This window comes from Podarcis gaigeae (genome assembly GCF_964106915.1).
Source record: "Podarcis gaigeae genome assembly, chromosome: 2".
In the NCBI taxonomy this organism is placed as follows: domain Eukaryota; kingdom Metazoa; phylum Chordata; class Lepidosauria; order Squamata; family Lacertidae; genus Podarcis; species Podarcis gaigeae.
Window position 1 is genome coordinate 2,136,308 of NC_139679.1, and position 21,406 is coordinate 2,157,713.

Consider the following 21,406-nt stretch of genomic DNA (forward strand, 5'->3'; position numbering starts at 1 on the left):
GTTTCCCTCACCCACTGTAATTGACAAGGGTCTGCCAGGGCTGACCCCTGCCCACAACCTTGTCAATGAAGATTGCAGTTGTTGCATTGGGTTGGTGCCTTCGCTACTGATCAAAAGATAAATGGGGCAGCATTTGCTGCTGCTGGGTGGACTCTTTGGGGCTACTTACTGCAGTGCCACAAGCTTATAACGATGCAGGCTATTCTCAGGAGGAACAAATCGATATAGATATATCTGAGAGAGATGGGGTGTTTGCCATCTTGGTCACAGGGAATTAATAGTAGGTAAAGTGGTCCCTTCCCTGTGTCAACTTCTATTTACACAGGAACATACAGATTTTAGAGTTAAAGCAAAAAAGTCTGAAAATGTAGGGTTTTTTTCCATTAGAGACACAAGCATTCCAACCCAACCCTATGCTTTTTTTCTCATAAATGTCCCAGGGTTGTCTCTGGGACTTGTAAACAGACTTACGGTACTCTTTACCAAGCATTCCTCTGCAGGTTTGCAGTCCCCATTTTGTTGAGATATCCCCACGTAAGTGAGCACAGGATTGCAGCCTTGCAGAGGAAATGTAAGAAGGGGTGGAGCCACTGCTGTTTCCAAAACCCGGCCAGCTTGTGTCAAGCAGTGCAGAAGGAGCAGGGACAGTTTTCATTGTCCCCCCCCCCCCAGCTGAGGGACCCAAGGTTTGGGCCACTTCCCTTAGCCTGAAGTGTCTGCCTGGGGACTTTCCACTGGCTACGAGTTGTAAGGGATCCAGCGATCGTCCAGCTTCCTGCAAACCCCCTGCAATGAGACGGGCCTTGGGCAACTCCAGAGAGCTGGCAGATGGGGTGGGTGAAGGTGGGTGTGTTGGAATGGGTACCTTCCCAGAACTGGGGCGTGGGAGAGAACCCAGCAAGCCCTTACTGGGCCATGTCAAAGGATGACTTGGAAGCCTCTGTAACCTTACCAAGTCAGCACCCAGTACTCTGCCCTAGTGCACCTCCACTGCAAGGCAATGCAAAATCACTTTTAATATGCATGTATTTCAATGAATCTCGCTCTCTCTTTGAGATGTAGCAATCCTATATGGGGCTTTGTGGGACAGAATGTTTGGCATTTCAGAACATGACTCAGCACTGGGCAGGCCTCTTGTCTGGTTGCCTCTGGTGAGCATAAACCTAATCCAGGGGACCATGCAATCCAAACTCCATTTGACTCTGTCAAGCCACAGATTTTGTCAAGCCACAGATAATTTAGCAGCTATGCTAATAAATCATTGTAGGTGTATGTCATCAGATGGGCTAACAAAACCTAGTGTGGACTAGTGACTCTGGGGGTTTGTCTTGTTTGGCAAGACTAGTGTGGGACATTGGGATCTTGGAAAGGGGTAAGCCATGACTGTTCAAGTGGTATAGGAGTGGGTGGTGTGGAGATGACTCCAGAAGGAGAAAGCAGGAGCAGCAGGAGAGAGGGAGCTGCCAGTGCCCAGCAGAGGGAGAGACGTATTTTGGCACAGCTCATATTCTCAAGTTCACTTTGCTACATTTCTCCATCCATTTGCATTATTAAAGTTCACCAGCACAATGTGCATTTCTCCTTATCTTTTTGTGCAGTTTTGCTTAAAACAATACATTTTATATTACTTTCAGCAAGATGTGCATCTTAAAACACACTTTCCCCAAGTGTACACAATTTTGTTTGCAATTTTTTGGCTGGAGAAATACATTGCAAAATTCGGAAAAGTGTGAATTCTGAAGGATGTCTCTGTTCACAGTATGTTTTTGTTTGTTTGTTTTGTTTTGTTTGTTTATTAAATATTTATTGGTTTAAAATACAAAGATACAAACATATGTATGTTTGTATGTTCCCAGTATTGTTTTGGAATGTAGGTTATATTCAAATAAGAACCAAATCCTCCCTCCCCATTCAACTATTAATTCCAAATATATCTTTTTAAAAGCGGTTTCGCCCATATGATTGCTCGAAGCAATGTTAATGGTGTCTCTGCGATTTAAATTGTTAAAATATGTAGACCTTTTCCAGTCTTAAGAGGTGCAATGTATGGAAGCTGCATTTTCCTGCCTGAGGTTAGCGAATGATTTATGTTATTTCTGGGACCTTCAAGTTGGGAGGAAGTGCCTTTCGATGGCTGGCATTGCAATGCCTTCAAAGGAAGTGATTGGTGCTGTCAAAGCTGGGGAAGCCTGAGGGATCTGATTTTTGGGAATTCCAGTATGAACTGACCTCCCACCGTAATGTGGGATTAGTATGCCTCCCATACTAATGTGGATAAGTTAATGTTTTAATTATGTTTTCATGCACTGCAAACTGTCCATGAGACCTTTTTATGAAAGGACGGTAAGATATATATATATGTGTGTGTGTGTGTGTGTGTGTGTGTTGTTGTTGTTGTTGTTGTTGTTGTTGTTCTTACTGTGGATCAGAATGCAGTTATCCTTCAGATTTTGTACATCTCCAAATTTTGCACTGCAGTTCTCAGAGTAAAAAATGCATCAAAACACATTTAGGAATACATTCAAGAAACTGAAATTCACTTATTTGTGTTTTTTATGGGTTTTTTGTTTTTTAAGCAAAACAAAACACAGATCAATGTGGAAATGGTATGGAATGAATATATGTAAAAGCAACATGGGGCTGTATCTAACGTTATTCCTACTCAAAGTAGACCCATTGAAATGAATGGACATGACAAATTTTGATCCATTAATTTCAATGCAACCTATGGGATGTGGGTTGCTTGTATGTCCTCTTGTCAGTAGCAGTGGCATGCTTTGACATGCTGGATTTTGGCTGGATTTGTACATCCAAATTTTGCAACATTAATAGTTGGATTGTTGGGTGGGGGGGCAGCGGGGTCTATCAAAGATATTTTATGCATCTTGATCCCTCTTCAGCTCTGGGCATATGTTGTACAATCAAGAAATCGCCTCAGAGAGCATGCAGGCACCATTCACAATTCATAAAATCCCAATCTATCAAGTTCAATGGGACCCAAATGAGTGTCTGGGTGCAAATACAGTGCATAGCCACACCTGCCATAACTGTGTTCCAATTTACTTATCGCAGGGTTGGGGAATCTCAGGCTTCGGAGCCAATTTTGGCTCTCCAGCCCTCTCTTTTTAGTCCTGTGGGCTCTGTCTAAGCTCCAACGCTCTCTTGCCCTGCTCCACATCCTCTTTGAGTGCTTTAGCCTGGTTGGAAAACATCCCTGTGATGATGCCCCTTGCTTCCTTGGATGGAGACAGATGTTGTTGTGCAGAAACCAAACTTCTACCTTCATGTGGATCTGAAATGTACCCAGCTGTCGCAACCTACTTGTGCTCCACCTACTTTTGTAGCTAGCCCTGCCCACCACTGCACTGGCATGGCCAACGATGGTTTACCTGGGAGGGTGTGTGCTTCAGAGTCTGCTTTGCCAAACTGTTCCCTGAAGTACCTCCTTTCAACAGCTTGCCTGGGCTGCCTGCCACCCACACTGCTTGTTGGTTCTCCTACCTGCTGTTTTGATATCATTCTGGAATTACATTGGCCACCTATGGATGGCCATGCAAACTGCAACATGATGACAGGCTTACAGTTCTAATACATAGTAAGATACATGTCTTTAATGGCTTTTTGATGGTTGTTGGCTATTAGTTAGCTAGTAATGTGCACAACCTTAGTGGGAGGTAGAGAGAAACAGCTTGGAAGATATCTGAGGTTTGCAGCTGACTGGAGGCTCCAAGCATATCCTTTGGGAGGAACTGATGTTGCTTTCACTACTATAACTGTTGGCCTGGGTGCTTTATTTCCCCTGTATTATCAGCGTTTCTGCTCATGCAGAAAGTACTACATTTTTAAAGGACATCACAAAACCCCACCATTACTTTCCAATGTGCTCTCCTTGCAAGAAAACTCCTGATCCTATTGCCTCTGGAGCTTCCTCGGTGAACTGAGGATCCATGAAAAATGCCACTTCTTTATTTTCTTTTGACAAATAAAAACTTTATAAATGCCCCTCTCTTTTTTTAACAAAAAGGATTTTGGATACCTTTGGATTTTTGTTTTGTTTTTTACTAAGCATCATACAAATTTAACTAGAATACAAATCAGGAAAACATGTCAGTTTTCAACAGAAGACAGGAAAAATGGGTTATGATTTCAAAACACTTCAGACAGATGGATGAGCATTGGACAACATCAGGAATTTTGTGAGCCAGACACCTTCCCCTTAAATAGCTTTATTGCAACAGTGAGGAAGGTGACAGAGAGATTAATAATCTCTCAAGGGCTGAATGCAGAAGAAAGTTTGGGAAGTGGAAAGGAATTTAGAGAAAAAATGAAGGCTTTTTAATGGGTTCCTATTTTTGGTGTAATGATGAGTTAAACTTGGAATTTGCTCCCACCAACTTGGATGGCTTTTAAAAAAGAGTTGGCAAATTCATGGAGGATAAGGCAAACAATGGCTCCTAGTAGGGCTGGGCAATATATCAATATATCATCCAAAACTGATTTGAAGTCCATATCGTGATATTGGTTTCTTAATTTTTGACCTGGCAATGTATTGTGAATTGTGTGTGTGTGTGTGTGCGCGCGCTATGCAAAAATCACAATGTGGAAAAAGTCATGACAGACACTGTGATATATCAGTATATTGCAATGTTTAGCTGGTCATCTATCACGATGTTGAAAACTGGGTATTGCCTAGCCGTAGCTCCTAGCCCCAATGGCTCCCCATATCTTAGGTTCCCAAAATCCAAAGATCCATCAAAGCTACTCTGTCTCTGTCTTCTTCTTAACTTTTCATTCTCAGAACTACAATTCCCATCATGCTGTATTCTTAGTTCACTCACCATTGAGCCAGTGTGGTGTAGTGGTTAAGAGCGGTGGACTCGTAATCTGGTGAACAGGGTTCACGTCTCCGCTCCTCCACATGCAACTGCTGGGTGACCTTGGACTAGTCACACTTCTATGAAGTCTCTCAGCCCCACTCACCTCACAGGGTGTTTGTTGTGGGGGAGGAGAATGTTAGCCACTTTGAGACTCCTTTGGGTAGTGATAAAGTGGGATATCAAATCCAAACTCTTCTCTTCTCTTCTCACTACACCTTTGAGCAGTCCATGGTTTTTTTGCTCCCACCATCAGCTTCTCTTTCAAAAATAGCAAGTGGACTGTGGCCAGCCAATGCCTTCCCCCCACCCCATCTTAGGGAACACCTATTTGCCCTCATACAGCAACTACTACCCACATCTGCAAAAAAGTTTGTCCTTGCAGATCTATTGCATTAAAGACTCTCATCCAGAAGTGGAAAGTAACAGAGGGAGCGCCTGATTGTGACGTAGGCCAGTGTGATGTGCCTGGAGCCACAACAAGCTTGGCCAGAACCAACTCAAAGCTGCATCCCATAATTTCACCCTCAGCCTTCAGCAGGGGCTTGTGACACACCACAGCCAGAGCAGGAGCAACCCTAGAGTCTGGAGTATATTTCAATGGGGAAACCTATGACCCTCCTGATACTGCTAGACTACAACTCTCATCATCCCTGATGATTTGCCATGCTGGCTGGGGCGAGTTGGAGTCCAACAGTTGAAGGGTCACAGGTTCCCCATCCCTGGTAGCGTGTCAGAGCAGCGTTCCTTCTTGCCTCTCATGTGCTCAGTAGACCAGAGCAGTGGCTTTTGCTATGTGCTAGAGAACCCTGGGCTTCCTCAGACACTCGTCAGGGGGGCTTTTGAATGAAAAGATCACTAATGGTGGAGAAGCTTCCCTGAAATGCATATGGGGGTCTGCTTGAGAGTCAAGCACAGGACTCGTCTCTCTGTTACTATTGTGTTGCCTTCCAGACTCCAGATCCCATCAGCCCCAGTCAGCAATGGTCAACAGTCAGGGATTATGGAAGTTGTAGTCCATCAACATTGGGAACCATGTTTGCCACCCATGGGGCAGAGAAGGGAGAGCTAGGTGGCCTAATGATTCTACTTGGTATGGAGCAGCTTTGTATCTTTAAACTGCCCCCCCACTGCCACTTGCACCAAAAAAATGTTCAGCCTTCGCCCTTCTAAAGACATCCAAATCCATACCTTATGAGTGCAGGCTGTTTCTTTCACCAGAAAGCAGTTCAGAATACAAGAGTGATTTCTAATCAAGAAAATCAGGACATCCAGCAGTACCTGGCAGAGAGTCAGAAAATTATCTCTTAAGTGAACAAAACTGGCTAAATGCCTTGCACCAAGAAATTAAAGAAGACATAAATAGCCACTGCCTGGTGGGTGTGATTGTGGGTGTGCGCATGTGTCCTTGTGTGCGTGCATACATACTGGGGGAGGGGTTGTGGGCAGCAGATTTGGGTTTGCAGGTTTTTCTTATTATTCCTGCCGAAAAGTGGAAACATGTGTGGTGTGAATAAAAATGCAAAGCATCCGCTGGAACATGCTGTTGCTCCGGTAACCCCAGGGAACATGGGCATGCAGGATCCCGGGGAGGCGAGCTGTAAAGTCCCTTTGATCCTGGTGCCTGCAGCCCTGATCGATGATGGCCTCACCGTTCATTTCCTTGTCACTGTGACATCTCCTCTATGGAACTCCCTCCCCCGCTGCTTCTCCTTTTTTGGAAATGGATGGAAACCTAAAAGACGCTGGCTAAAGCCATGGTCCCCACCCCACCCCACCATGAGGCAAGAGCTGAGGAAGCTATGAAAGCTTAGCCTAGGCAGCGCAGGGGGATCCTGTGGTCCTCCCAGATGTTGCTGCACTCCAACGGCCATCAGACCGGACCATTGACTATGCACGCTGGAGCTGATGGGAGTTGGAGTCCAGCAATGTAATGAAGGTGCCTGGTTCCCCATCCCTGGTTCAGAGCGGAGGAAGGAGGGGCCCAAGCCACTGGTGTTCCCTTACCCATTTGCAGAAACGGGGAAGCTGTGGTCACCGGACCATAGCTCCTATAGGGCTGAGGAGAGCTGGAATCCAACAATATTGGAAAGTTCGAAGGTTTCCCAGCCTTGCTGCTCTCCATGAGGACACTGTCTAGGGTGGTCTCACCTAGGTCTCACGTTCGACAAAGATAATAATTTTCAAGTAGGCAGTGACACCTGGAATTTCCAGGATTTTCAGTGAGCAGAGGTTCACTATGACTAGCATGAGCAGAATAAATTAAGAAAGATAAATATGAGTAATTTGCACTGTATTGCAAATCCAACTTTTCCTGGTGCAGAATTTTTAATTTATTTAGGTACGTTGGGAAAATAGGAGCAATCTGAGCAAATAGTATTCCTTTGTATTGATTAACATTGTGCATTAGTTTCAAAAACAAATGCAAAAATCAACCAGAGGGTAGCTGGTGTCATACCTTCCAGATGCTTTGTTGTTGTTTGTTTTTACTTTTTATGTTTTTATTATATAGTTTTGTCTTATTTTATTGAATGGTTTTGTCTTATTTTGATGATATAGTGGTATATAAATATTTTTTGTAAATAAATAGACTATAATGCCCATTAGCTGCAGCTAGCATGGCCAAACACTGAGGATAATGTAGGCCAACCACATGAGAGGACACCCTGTCAGCTGCCCCAGAGGTAAAATAATGTAGAAATATTCATTTCAGAGACTTCCAGGTTAGCGCCATCGGTAATGGCGGAATTCCTCTGACCAGGAGGTATTTGCTCTGTGGGAACCGGGTCTGGCCGCCACGGCAAAGGCGGGGACCCCTCAAAAATCACAGGCGGGTGAAGCCTGTGAACGTGGGATTCAGCGGGCACCTTTTGCGCCTCCCCTACTCGCGGGGAAACCCGATTTCGGGGCTCCGGAGCGAAGTGGGGTGAGCAGCGCGGTGCTGTGAATCGACTGCTTTTTCCATGGAGCGAAGCCGCACAGCCGTTGCCGGAGAGCGCTGGCTTTTTCCTGTGGACAATTGGATTCTAAAAGCAACTACCCATGAGTAAAACAAATTAGAAACTCTTAAAGGAAAAAAAGACTCAATTCGGTAAATAGATCAAAGCAAAAAGGCTGCAAGCTAAAGTCCTGGAAAGCTGATCGGAAAGGACTAATTTCTCAGCACCAAAAAATAGTAAATCCCCCCCTTGGAAGCAGGAGAAGAGGGGGGGGGTTGGACTATATATACCTGCAAGAGAGAGGGAAGGAAGCTAAAATTCCACCGCGCAGAACCTGGGAACGGGCTGCCAATAGGACAATAAGACTGCCGTACTGTGCACTGACTGTGAATAGATCATCCGCTGACAACTAGCTCAGTAAGAGAGATACATTGTTTTTAGCTGTCCCCTTCTGATCTTAAAAAGCAGGAAAAGTAACAGAAAATTGAAACTAACTTTCCTGCTTGAGCTGTGTTTTAAAAGACGTTATTTTGGATTAATATAAGTACAGATTGTAACTGTTTCCCCCTAGAGGAAGTTTCTGAAACTGTTACAAGAGCTGGTTCAGGGGAATTTTCCACTTGTAAGATAAAACTGTGGGACTGTGGGACTGACCTTGGACTTTTTAAGTGTTATGGCAGATGGGAAAGAAAAAGTAGATTCATCACTCCCAGACAAAACAAGAAGATCTGGGAAGTCTTGGCAGCGAAGAGCGTCAGCATCTGGTCCTTCTGCCTCACCTGCAGCTGTACTAACACAATCCAAACCAAGAGGAATGTCATCAGAAGAAGCTCTAGCGATTGCATTAGGTAAGATAAATGAATCTTTGGAGCAGCTCAATAAGAAGGTAGATGCGACAAATGTGAAAGTGGATGCGACAAATGCGAAGGTGGACGCAGCAAATGCTAAAATCGATTTAAATACAGAAAGTATAAATAATTTGGGACAAAAGGTGAATGCCAACATAGAAACTATTCAGAAATTGATACAGGAATCTACTTTGATCCGACAGACTGCAGAGGAAGTCAGGGGAAAAGTTGCTGCCGTGGAAGTTAAGGTAACACAATTGGAAACAAAGAGAGTCCCAGATCTACAGAGGCAACTTGAGGACCACAAGTCGATGCTTTCTATGTTTGAGATTAAGGAAAAACAGACGAATTTGAGGATCAGAGCTGTACCTGAATTGGAGAAGGATAGTTTGATAGACTTTCTCACACAGGAATTTGCAGAGTTTGGGGATTTGGATTTGGAACAAGAAGAATTTAAAATTGTGAGTGCCTTTAGACTGGGAAGAGGAGGGAAGAAGAATAGAGTAAGAGACTTTGATTACCCTCCAATCTAAAGAAGAGAGAGGTAAAATTCTTGGTTGGCACTATCAGAAGACCTTGGTAATGCAGCAGTCAAGAGTGGAAATATTCAAAGATATCCCGAAACATCTTTTGGACCTTAGGTCCAATTATGGAGATCTGGTTGTCCTGCTGAGAAGGAACAGAATCATCTTCAGGTGGGAATTTTCCCAAGGCCTATCCTTCAGTTTTAAATGAAGGAAAATAAAAATAAGATCAGTTGAGGATAAAGAAAAGTTTCTGAGTAATTACGAAGAAGATCTGCAGAAGGAACCTGGAAAAGAGCCAGGAGCATTGGACAGAAGATCACCAGATAGAGGACTAGAGCAAAAAGTATTGGACAGAAGATCACCAATAGTGGACATAGCAACACTATCCTTTGGACGGGACGGCCCAGGGAAAGTGATACCAACACCACCGACAGAACAAGAGCAAGCATTGGGTGCAGTTGGAGGAAAATCAAAGTAACTACACCATGGCACTGCAAGCATTAAGCTGGAATGTTAATAGACTGAACTCCCCGGAAAAAGGGCGAAAAGTCTTTCATTTATTAAAAAAAGAACAATTGGACTTGATTTGTCTACAAGAAACACATGTGATAAGGCTACACAGGAAGGTATTGAGCAATAAAAGATTGGGACATGAATTTATTTCATCAGACAAAGTTAAAAAAAGAGGAGTAGTACTTTGTGCAAAGGAGAGCCTATCACTGAAATTTTTATTTAAAGATGACCAAGGAAGATTTGTTGCAATTGAAATCCAATCACAAGGAGAGAAATTTCTGATAGTAGGCATTTACCCACCAAACGAGGGAAAATCAGATTTTTTTAAAAAGTTACATGAGACTCTGATGGACTATATGGATTACAATATGATTCTGATGGGGGACATGAATGGAGTAGTGTCTACAAATATGGACAAGGCACAGAGACAGGTAGTTACTAAGGATGGTAGACTACCAAAAACTTTTTTCAATATGACTGACAATATGGATTTAGTTGACAGGGATTTAGTTGAGAGGGAACTTTCCAAAATGACATGGACAAGAATTGACTAAATTTGGGTAACTAGAGGGCTGGCTCCGAAGACTAGAAAGGTGGAAATTTGCCCTAAAACTTGCTCCGACCACAATGCTGTGAAGATGGAAATGAAACTAACACCAATTGGTTCCTTCAGATGGAGGATGAATGACACTTTGTTTAGGAACGAAGAAGTGATTAAGAAGGCCCAAAAAACTTTGAGAGACTATTTTGAGATAAATATGGACACCACTGTTGAAAAAAGAGTAATTTGGGACGCAAGCAAAGCGGTTATGAGAGGATTTTTGATACAACAGAATGCAATTAAGAAGAGAGCTCAAAATGAGAAAAAAGACAAGATTTTGGAGAAAATAAAGGAAGGAGAGAAGAAACCGAGAGTGAAACCAAAGTCACAGGAGATTCTGAAAGAGATAAAGTTATATCAAGTACAATATTTCAAAATGATGAACCAGGAAATAGAATAGAAAATTAAACAGATGAGACAAAAGACATTTGAATCGGCAAATAAATGCGGAAAACTGCTGGCTTGGCAAATGAAAAAAAGACAAAAACTCAATACCATTACAAACTTGGAAGTGGAAGGAAAGAATATACAGAATCCAGTGGAGATCAGAAAGTGCTTCCAGAGGTACTTTAAACAATTATATACACAGGAGACGCAGAAAGAAATGGACATTGATCGATTTTTGAAAACAAATGGATTACAAAAAATCTCTCAAGAAAATAAGCTAATGTTGAATTACAAAATAACGGAGCAGGAGGTAGAAGGGGCCATTCAGAACATGCAACTAGGCAAATCTCCAGGACCGGATGGTTTGACTTCAAGATATTATAGATCCCTGAAAGAATGGTTAGTACAACCCTTAAAGGAAGTCTGTAATGAAATATTGGAAGGGAAAAAGACACCAGAGTCGTGGAAGGAAGCTTATATTACACTTATACCGAAAACAGAGTCTGAGAAGACACAGCTCAAGAAATACTGCCCCATATCTTTGCTCAATGTGGATTACAAAATTTTTGCAGATATTTTGGCTAAAAGACTTAAAAAGGTACTAGTAGAAGAAATTCATAAAGATCAAGCGGGCTTTCTCCCAGGTAGACATTTGTCTGACAATACGAGGAATATAATTAACATTTTAGAAAAACTACAAGTGAATATAACACCAAAGCAGTTTTGATATTTGTGGACGCAGAGAAAGCCTTTGACAATATTTCCTGGAGTTTCATGAAGAAGAATTTACAGGGGATGGGGGTTGGTCAAGGTTTTGGGAACGGTATAGGTGCAATTTACTCAGAACAAAAGGCTAAATTAATCTATGAATGTCCCGGACACTGTAGAGCATATTCTCCTTCATTGCCCATTGTACAGTACGCTCCATCAACGCGTGCTGTCCCCTCTTTTGGGTGGTCTGGAACCGCAGCAAGGTGAATGTGTGGGTTTCTACCTATCCGACGTTGACCAAAGGGTAACGGCGGGGGTAGCCGAGTTTTTGGTAGCAGTCCTCCAAGGAGCAGGATAACAAGGAAAACCACTGACTCTATATGTATATATATATATGCATTTAGCAAACTGCTGCCTTTTTATATATATTTCAAGGCTTTTATATGTTATTTTCTCTTTTAAGGTTTTATTTCCATAATGCCTAATAAAGGTTTGATAAAGTAGATAGCATTATCACTTGGAAGTCCTTTCAAGTCACTAAAACTTGCAGGCACTTGCAACCACCAGTTTTGTCCCAGCTATATTTAGTGTGTTCTGTGACTGGTCTTCCAAAAAAGGAGGGGGAAATGAAGTCAATCATATCCCTTCTACTTGTCCCACTTATAATTAGCATCATACACTTGAAAGCATTGACACAGGACAGTGTATTGGATGAATGGACCACGTGCTCGAGAACAGAAATGCAGACCACAGAAGGAAAGATGAGTGTCCCAGTTTTATCCAACAATGCAGTCACTGCAAGTATGTCCTAGAATCGTGGCTTCCAACGCTGACAAACTTTCTGTGCTTTGAAGGGGATTCCAAGTAATAATGTTATAATACGATATCCTGTTTGCAACCTGTAGGCTAAGTTCTGTGAGTTTTAGTGAGCTGATAAGCCACAAGAACTATGCCAACAAAGATTCACTACAATAATCTTTACCCAAAAGTTTTGCAGAGTAATAAGTCTTCCCATTAATCTACTGGTACAACAGGGGACCTTCAGTAGAAGGTCAGATCCTCCAACCTTCAGGTGGAAATAAGATGTGGACCTTTTCCCAGTCAGCCAGGGCAATTAATTGTGAATAATGTAGTGACGGAAGAATTTAAGATAGAGAAAGGAACACGACAAGGTTGCCCAATCTCTCCATTGCTTTTTATATCGGTCCTGGAGGTTCTCTTAAACATGATTAGAAGGGACCAATCGGTTAAAGGTATACAAGTCGGAGCTAAACAGTACAAATTGAAAGCATTTGCTGATGATCTGGTATTGACATTACAGGAGCCAGAATCTAGTACTAAAAGAGTACTGGAACTGATCCAAGAATTTGGACAAGTAGCGGGATTTAAGTTGAATAAGATGAAAACTAAGGTTTTAGAGAAAAATCTAACATTGATTGAGAGAGAGATGTTTCAGAAGGAGACAGGATTAACACTGGTTAAGAAAGTGAAATACCTAGGGGTTAATATGACTGCCAAGAACGTGAATTTATTTAAGGATAATTATGAGAAATGTTGGATGGAAGTGAAAAAGGATTTAGAAATATGGTCAAATCTGAAGCTATCATTGCTAGGTCGAATTGCTGTGATAAAAATGAATGTATTGCCAAGGATGCTATTTTTTGTTTCAAACATTGCAAATTGTGGATAAAATGGAGTGTTTCAAGAAGTGGCAGAGAGATATTTCTAGATTTGTCTGGCAGGGCAAGAAGCCTCGAATAAAATTTCAGATATTAACTGATGCTAAAGAAAGAGGTGGATTTGCCCTGCCAGACTTAAAACTTTATTATGAATCAGCCGCTTTTTGCTGGCTGAGAGAATGGCTGCTTCTTGAAAACACTGACGTGCTGGACTTAGAAGGTTTTAACAATGTATTTGGGTGGCATGCATATTTGTGGTATGATAAGGTCAAAGCACATAAAGCGTTTAAAAACCATATTGTCAGAAAAGCACTGTTTAATATCTGGATAAGATACAAGGACTTGCTTGAAAATAAAACCCCAAGGTGGTTGTCACCAATGGAAGCGAAGGCTCAGAAAAAGCTCAATATGGAGGCCAAATGGCCGAAATATTGGGAAATTTTGGAACAAGAGGGAGACAGATTAAAACTGCAGAGTTTTGAAAAACTAAAAAATAGAGTGCGAGATTGGCTTCATTATTACCAGATAATGGAGGCATATAATTTGGACAAAAAAATTGGCTTCCAGGTGGAAAAATCAAAATTGGAAACAGAACTGCTAGATCCCAAAATTAAGAACTTGTCAAGAATGTATAACTGTTGAAATGGAACACTCAGGATGAAACGGTGAAATCTGCTATGATTAAATGGGCACAAGATGTTGGACATAACATTATGATGGCTGACTGACAGTTATGGACCACAGGTATGAATTCACGGCATGTAATGCCTTTAGAGAGAATATTATGAAAATGATCTACAGGTGGTACATGACACCAGTCAAGCTTGCAAAAATTTATCATTTGCCCGATAATAAATGTTGGAAATGCAAAGAGACTGAAGGTACATTCTTTCACCTTTGGTGGACATGTCCAAGGATTAAGACTTTCTGGGAGATGATCTATAATGAAATGAAAAAGGTATTTAAATATACCTTCCTGAAGAAACCAGAGGCCTTTCTCCTGGGCATGGTCAGCCAATTGGTGCCAAAGAAGGATAGAATTTTCTTTATGTATGCTACAACAGCAGCAAGAATACTTATTGCAAAGTACTGGAAGACACAAGATCTACCCACCCGGGAAGAATGGCAGATGAAGGTGATGGACTACATGGAACTGGCGGAAATGACTGGCAGAATCCAAGACCAGGGAGAAGAGTCGGTGGAGGAAGATTGGAAGAAATTTAAAGACTATTTACAGAAACATTGTAAAATTAATGAATGTTAGAAGGATGTTAGAAGGAAATTATGTGGTTTTAGCAGAAATGTTATAAAGGATTAGGAAAAAACAGACTGTTAATTGGTGAAAGGAGGGAAAGTAAAGTTACATTATATTAAGATAAATTACAGGTCAAAAATTGGAAAAGATAGAAAGGATTTACTGAAATAGTTAACCGAACTAGAATACAAAAATGGGAGGTGTGAGGAAGTCAAGGAAACAAGCAAATGAAAGTTATGGGAAGATTTGCTGTGTTTTTTAATGGATTTTATTTTTCTGTTTTCTTCTTTTTCTCGCCCCCCCCCCCTCTTTTTTCCTTATTGCGATATGTTGTTTTGTTTTTGTTTAATATGGTGTTTTTACTTTTTCTTTTTGTAACCTTTAAAACTCTAGTTACAGATAGGTAGCCGTGTTGGTCTGCCATAGTCAAAACAAAAAAAATTCCTTCCAGTAGCACCTTAAAGACCAACAAAGTCAGTTCTTGGTATGAGCTTTCGTGTGCATGCACACTTCTTCAGATACCATCTGAAGAAGTATCTGAAGAAGTGTGCATGCACACGAAAGCTCATACCAAGAACTGACTTAGTTGGTCTTTAAGGTGCTACTGGAAGGAATTTTTTTTCTTTAAAACTCTAATAAATATTATTTAAAAAAAATAATAGAAATATTCATTTCAATATGAAAGTAATGCAAAAACTGGAACAAAGATGGGTGCTCCATTTTAGTTTTTCATGAATTTCAGATAAAGCTTTGCCAAATATCCCTGGGTTTCATGGGACAATTCATCTTCCATGAAAGTGGGGGAATACTTTTTGAATTTGGGACATGAGTGAATTTTGAGAATTTTACACGAGTGTTGGCCTTTCTTTTGGAAAAGAGGAGGCTAAGAGGAGATAGGATAGCCATCTTCCAATATCTCAAGGGCTGCCACATGGAAGATGGAACAAGCTTGTTTTCTCCTACCCTGGAGGGGAGGACTCAAACCAGTGGCTTCAAGTTACAAGAAAGGAGATTCCAACTCAATAGCAGGAAAAAACTTTCTGACAGTAAGAGCTGTTTGACGGTGGAACGGTCTCCCTTGGGAGGCTGTGGACTTTCCTTTCTTGGAGGTTTATAAGCAGAGGTTGGGGTCCCTTGGGGTCCCTTCCAATTCTACAATTCTGTGAACTTCATTCAACCAAACTGGCTCCTTTCAAGTACTGGGATAAGGTGATGCAGAAACCAGCCCTAAAAGAGTGAGCAGGAGATGCGTGCAAGGACTGCTTTGAACTCCATATGCGTCCAAGGTGCAGATGTGCTGTTCCTCCTTATGAGCATGTAAGGAAGATTTCCTGCCTTGGCTTTTTTCCGGGCTGCCTTCACTTTTTAAAAAGCCACTGAAAACATCTCCAGAGCAAAGTTCCAGATGCACTGCTTTTCTTCCTTGTCTTCTGAACCATTTGTTAAAGGCTGGGCAATGGCAGAGAGAGAAAGAGAGACCTCCCCCCCCCCCCAACGCTTTCTCACCCTGCCGCCCCCCCCCCTCCTTCAACATCAAACAGGGTGAAAGTGGATGTGAATTTCCCTCTGGTAAAATCAGTAAAATCCGCTGCTCCTACAGCAAGGCAGCAGCGGTTCTGACTCCGAGACCCCAAGCAGTTTTTCTGCAAGAGATGGAGGTACGGCAAATCTTTTTAAAATGTGTATGTTCCATGCAACTTCTAAACAAAACAAAGCATGTCTGAGAGAAAAATTCTTGTCCAACCTTGTGCTAGAATTGTACTTGTTTCCTACATCAGAAAATGTGATCCCTGCCCTGCGGCATGAAGCAACAGAGTCCCCTCTTCTCATCCAGCTATCTTGATCTGCTACGTGTGCTGACCAGGTCTAAGTGTGGCAAGGTTGTAGGTAGAGCATGAGGTGCGGAGGAGGGAGGCAAATCCAATGTTGGACGCGAAGCTCACTGGATGAGTCGACATTTCCTAGCGCAGCCTGCCTCGCAGGGTTATTATGAAGTTAAAATGGGGGGAGAGAACGTCTTGCTGCGCTTTGCCAACACCTTCCCAGACCACCTCTCCTATTGCTCAAGGCAGGTGACAATTCCCCCCCCCCAAAACCATAAGCTTTCAAAAGCCAGTTGTCAAACAGGAGGCAATAAAATGGCTAACTCAGCAGAATCAAGTCCACCACAGATAAACACCTGTAATGAACATGCAAAACAAATAAGCCTTGCATTTAACAAAAGCAGAAGAAAACACTCAGGAAGGAGGGGAAAAACCTTGCCATCCCGTGTTGCGGCTGCTGCTACCGAGGCATTTCTGCTTCTCCCAATTGCTGTTCTCATTTCTCCATGAAGGAGGGGCTGGCCCTCAGGGCCAAGCTAGGTGTGGCATGCAAACTCTTGTTCTCAAACTTGACCACCGCTTTGTTTATAGAAAAACAGTTTTCAGGAGGAGGTTGTTAACAGCAGGGAAGTAGCAGAGTTAGGTCATCTTCGTTTACCTCCTCTTGTAAGAATTGCCTCTCTCTTGCTTTTAAAACCTGTATGTTTCTCCTCTTATTCTGGGGCTTTGGAATGGAATAGCAGATGTGACCCTATCCCTTCCTGTGTCTTATTTGGCTTGGTTTGCACAATATAGCAAGCCCAAAGGTGGCTTCTTGGGGCCACACAAATCTGCAGGCTCCCAGATAGTTTCTCATTGCTGCTTTGCTCCTCCCTGGTCCTTTTTGATGCCATCCTAAGTGCTAGACCCATCATCACTACACCTTTAAAGCAATATCAGACCACTTTAAGCAGCCATGGCTTCCCCTAAGAACAGTATTTTGTTAAGGGTGCTGACAATTGTGAGGTGATCCTGATTCCCCTCACAGAACTACAGAGTTCCCTGGGAAGAGGGATTGACTGTTAAGCCACTCTGAGAATTTTAGCCTAACAATTTAGCGCTCATAACAAGCTCCACTTCCAGGGATTCTTTTAGGGAAGCCAAGGCTGTGCAAAGGGCTTTGATGCTGCTTTAAATGTGCAGTGCAATCGGGCTTTAAGTCAAGGTTTGGCTCAGTGTGCAATCCAAACTGTGATTCATGGTGAACAAATCCTGGCTACAGCTCAGAGTGAGGGGAGGATTTGGTTCAGTTCACATTTAAAAGTGAACTAATTTACTTAATCCACATCGGCTGAAACAATGTGCAAACTGAAACACAGCCATCCTTCATAATTCACACTTATCTGAATGTTGCAGTGCAGTGCTCTTGCTGAGTAATATGTTGAAAGGAAGAGATACTCCAGTTAAGTGTGCATGGAAATAACATTTAATTGGTGAAAATAATGTTTAAAAATGCATTACATTAGGGGAAATGGCTTTGCAAAAATGTGTATATTGGGCAAACTTGCATACACAAATGTGCATATTAGGAGAAATTAGCACTAAAATGCTGGTGGATTTTCATTTCATCTCAAGAAGGCACAAACTGATACGCAAATGCAGAGGACAGAACTTAAGCTTGGGGAAAATGAGGAACCAAAATTGACAAATTCACCCATCCGTAGATACAGCTTGTGGTGAGTGAAGAGAAAGCTTAATTATGAGTCCCAGTTGAGGGTCTACTGTATTCTTTCAGGTGTGATAAGTTTTTAACTGCTTTAATGTTGTATTTTACATTGTTGTAACCTGCCCTCTTGGTGAAGGGTGGGTGAGAAATGTAAATAATAAGCGTCAGTATTATTCTCTTAAAATGTCAAATAACCACACACACCCCTTCCTCAGCACTGTGGTTCTAATGAGAATCAAGCACCATCTCACTGCCAACACACACACCCAAGGGCAAACATTTACAGGTGCTATTAAAAAATAAAACCTGGAGATCCAGTTCATGGATCTTCTGTGATACATCTAGTTGCCCGTCTCCAGGGAAGCATGAATGCGCCCCGTGAATTGCTCCACTGTTCATATGCCAAACAGCCACAAGGACTCTACTAAGTAGAGAACGGGCAGTCAAGGAGTGTTGCCTGGATCCCATGGGGGCCTGCAGCTGCTGCCATGACCTCCCCCTTCACCCTCACAGTAGCATATAGGCAAGGAGCTACCTTGGGTCACTACTGGCCACTGCTTTGCTAGCACTGGCCCATAGAAAAGCAAACAGCTCTGATGTTTGCGCAGCTGAAATTGGCGCAAAGGCAACCCAGAGAAGGCAGGACGCCCCTGGAGTGCCAGCCCAGCACTACCTTTTGTTCTCTGGTTTGGTCAGGAGGGCAGGATGGAGGAGGAGGAGACTGGGAGTTGGGGGGGAGAGCTGCCTAGGCTTGTGGGCCACCCCCTCTGTTAGCTTTCTCCAGCATCAGGGGAGAAAGACCAAGCCTGGTTCTAAAGACTAACACACACATTCAGGGGGGGACATATGGCACATGCAGTCCGATTCTAAGACTGAGCCACTTCAGAAAATCCTCCCATGGAAAGCTTGTGTGAGAGGGCAAAATAGTCCAGTCTAGTCTCTGGGTGGGGGTGGGGGGTGGTTTTTTTTAAATGTCCACTAATCCAGTAGGGAGAAATACCAAGTGGGAAAATAGACCATTTATCATTAGACTAGATTTTGGGGGTGGGATCCCTGATTGTTTGGACTGTGCTTAATCTGTTCATTTGCCAATCTGCTGTTTTGAACTAGCAGATGTTGCAGGTGTGGGCAGGTGTGAGGAAGCTTTGGCCCTCCTGATGTTGCTGAACTATAATTCCCATCAACCCTGGCAAGCATAGCCAGTGATTAGTGATGGTGGGACTTGTAGTTCAGCACCTAAGGTTCCCCACATCAGATCTAAGACAAGAGTGGGGAACCCCGGGCCAGGGAACCTAAAGTGGTCCTCCGGCCCTCTCTTTCTGTCCCTCAGGATTCTCCTCAACTATTCCCCCTCCCCAGGCCACACCGGCCCTTGCTTGCCTTGCTCTGCACGTCTCAGAGCTCAATAGTACTTTCTAGCTGGGCAAAAGCACTTTGGGGGGAGCCAAGCAGGACAGTGAGGGGACAGACAGGGTTGCATGTGGCCTAATGAGAGTTTCCAAGGGCCACACAGAGAGGGCTGGAGGGCCACATTGGTTTAGATGAAATTTCTACTATTTCCCTTCAAGCTTTGCTGAGGTAGCCTTGCTCTGCTGCCCCCCCCATGCCAAGTCCTCTGAGTGGGGTGCCTGGGCATCTGCCCCCAAGCCCCTGCAGGGCTGGTTGCTCAGAAAGTCCTTCCGCAAGGCATTTCCTTGCTAGCAGAGATTCCACCCCAGGAGGAAAGAAGCCAGGCCTGCTGCTCTGGCCGCTCTCCCTGCTTTCCTTCTCCCCACCAGGTTGGCCCCTGTTGGCATGTGGGCTGTGGAGGGGGAGGGAGAAGCAAAGAGCGTCAGAGCCTGGGGCTGCAGGGGGGCGATTCCCCTTTGTCTGACAGAGAAAATAAGGTTCCATTTATTATGTGCGAGAGAGAAAGAGGGAGAGAAACATCAAAGGGAGACACTTCAAAGGCAACGTCTCCTTCCCTATTAACGCGTTCCACATTGCGCTCTTGTACGGGATCCAGGCACACGATGCCTTGGGGAGGACAGCCGGCCACAGTGCCCCCTCCCGGAGCCTCAGGCATGCACTGAGACACAGGCAGGAATGGCCGGGGTTTTTCGGGTCGCTCAGCTGCCAGACGTACCTGGGTTGGCTTTCTAGTGTCATGGATGGATACCTGCCATTTTCAAAAGGTTGGTTCTTACTACATTGAACAGGTTATTAATCACCAAATTTATTTAACTTTTTAAAAGAACTTTTATTTTTTCAGATTTCTACTTTTTTAAATAAATAGAAGTGAGGTAAAGAAAATGCTTTCTGTTTTTGTAACCGGACTGTCAGACAACTTTGAAATGGAGTATATGCCACACAAAACCAGAACTAACCATGACAGCGTCTTCAGCATTTAGCCTGCCAGTGCAGTAAAGTCACTTCCAGAAGGGCTGTTTTTAATGAGCGTTCAGATGGATTTGTGGGTGGAGAGGTGACACCACATCAGCTGTCTGATGAGCATTTTGCCCAGTTCCTTTGTGGGATGAAGAGACAGCCCTTGAGTCCAGAGCAAGTGTCATCTCCACACTTCCCGGGGGCAAGTGCATTTCCCCAGTCACTTTCCTCATCACAAAAGCTTCACAATATTTTGGGGTGAGTGAGTTTGTTTCAGAAGAACTCCAGATCAGCTTTAATCATGTCATCTGATTTTTCTGGGATGGGATTGAATCACACCCGAAATAGTGAGAGTCTGAAAGCACCGCAAGGGATATTTGTACTAAGATGTTGCAGAATGGAATCCTTTTGCTCAACACTCTTTGCAGCGCTATTTTTTCTAGAAAAAGAAGTGTGAGAACTCACCACGAACACCTCCCTTGTTCTCTTAGAATGACAACCGCATTCAGCTGAGAGGTGTCGGAACTGAGTTCCACCAAGTTCCAGCTGAAAAAGCCCTGCTTGCCAGCCATGCCCTCTTTTGAGACATTCCATCCCATTCCTCACTCCCCTTCAGTTTTCTCTCTCCCCCCCCCCCCCGCAACAGTCATCAGTATTCTATGTCTGCTAAGCATGCACAGTCCTCATTGGGCACCTTTGGCCAGGAGGTGGGGGGAGGCTGTATATTTTGAGTATTTCTGCAAATCTTGTGGTTCCCTTTGACTACATAAGGTTTAGCACTCCAAAAATGAGTTTGCTATCTGTATATAGGACATATGAGAGAGAATGTTTTCTCTATTCATGGTGATAACCAGCAAAGCTGCTGAATTCACAAAAACATAAAACTGCCTACCAAAACAAGTCCATAGCCGGTCCATCATATGAATCTAGCCTGTTTGTAACTCCTATATGTATAATGTGCCCTGGTTTCGATGAGCCAAAATTTTGCTTTGTTCGTATTTTAAAAAAACAAACAAACAGAGTTATTACGAATTAATTCTCTATTTTGCATCTCTGCCTCCTGCACAGCTAGAATGGAAAAGCAGAAATAGTTGGTGGTATTCACCATATTTGCGCATCTGTGGTCACTTACTTTAACCCTTCAATTTCTCCATGTCTATCCAGTGGTCTGTAAACC

At 43.2% G+C, this 21,406-nt stretch overlaps 1 long non-coding RNA gene across 2 annotated transcripts in view; it reads left to right on the forward strand.

The window, feature by feature from the left end:
• Window positions 1-21,406, forward strand: part of LOC310840104 — a 51,682-nt gene that overhangs the window by 27,187 nt on the left and 3,089 nt on the right. Inside the window, exon 5 of one of the 2 annotated variants that reach the window (XR_014561802.1) lies at window positions 15,876-15,992. The exons of the other annotated variant lie outside the window; for it this stretch is intronic. This is a non-coding gene — a long non-coding RNA (uncharacterized lncRNA). The remainder of the gene's footprint in view (window positions 1-15,875; window positions 15,993-21,406) is intronic. 2 annotated transcript variants of the gene reach the window in all.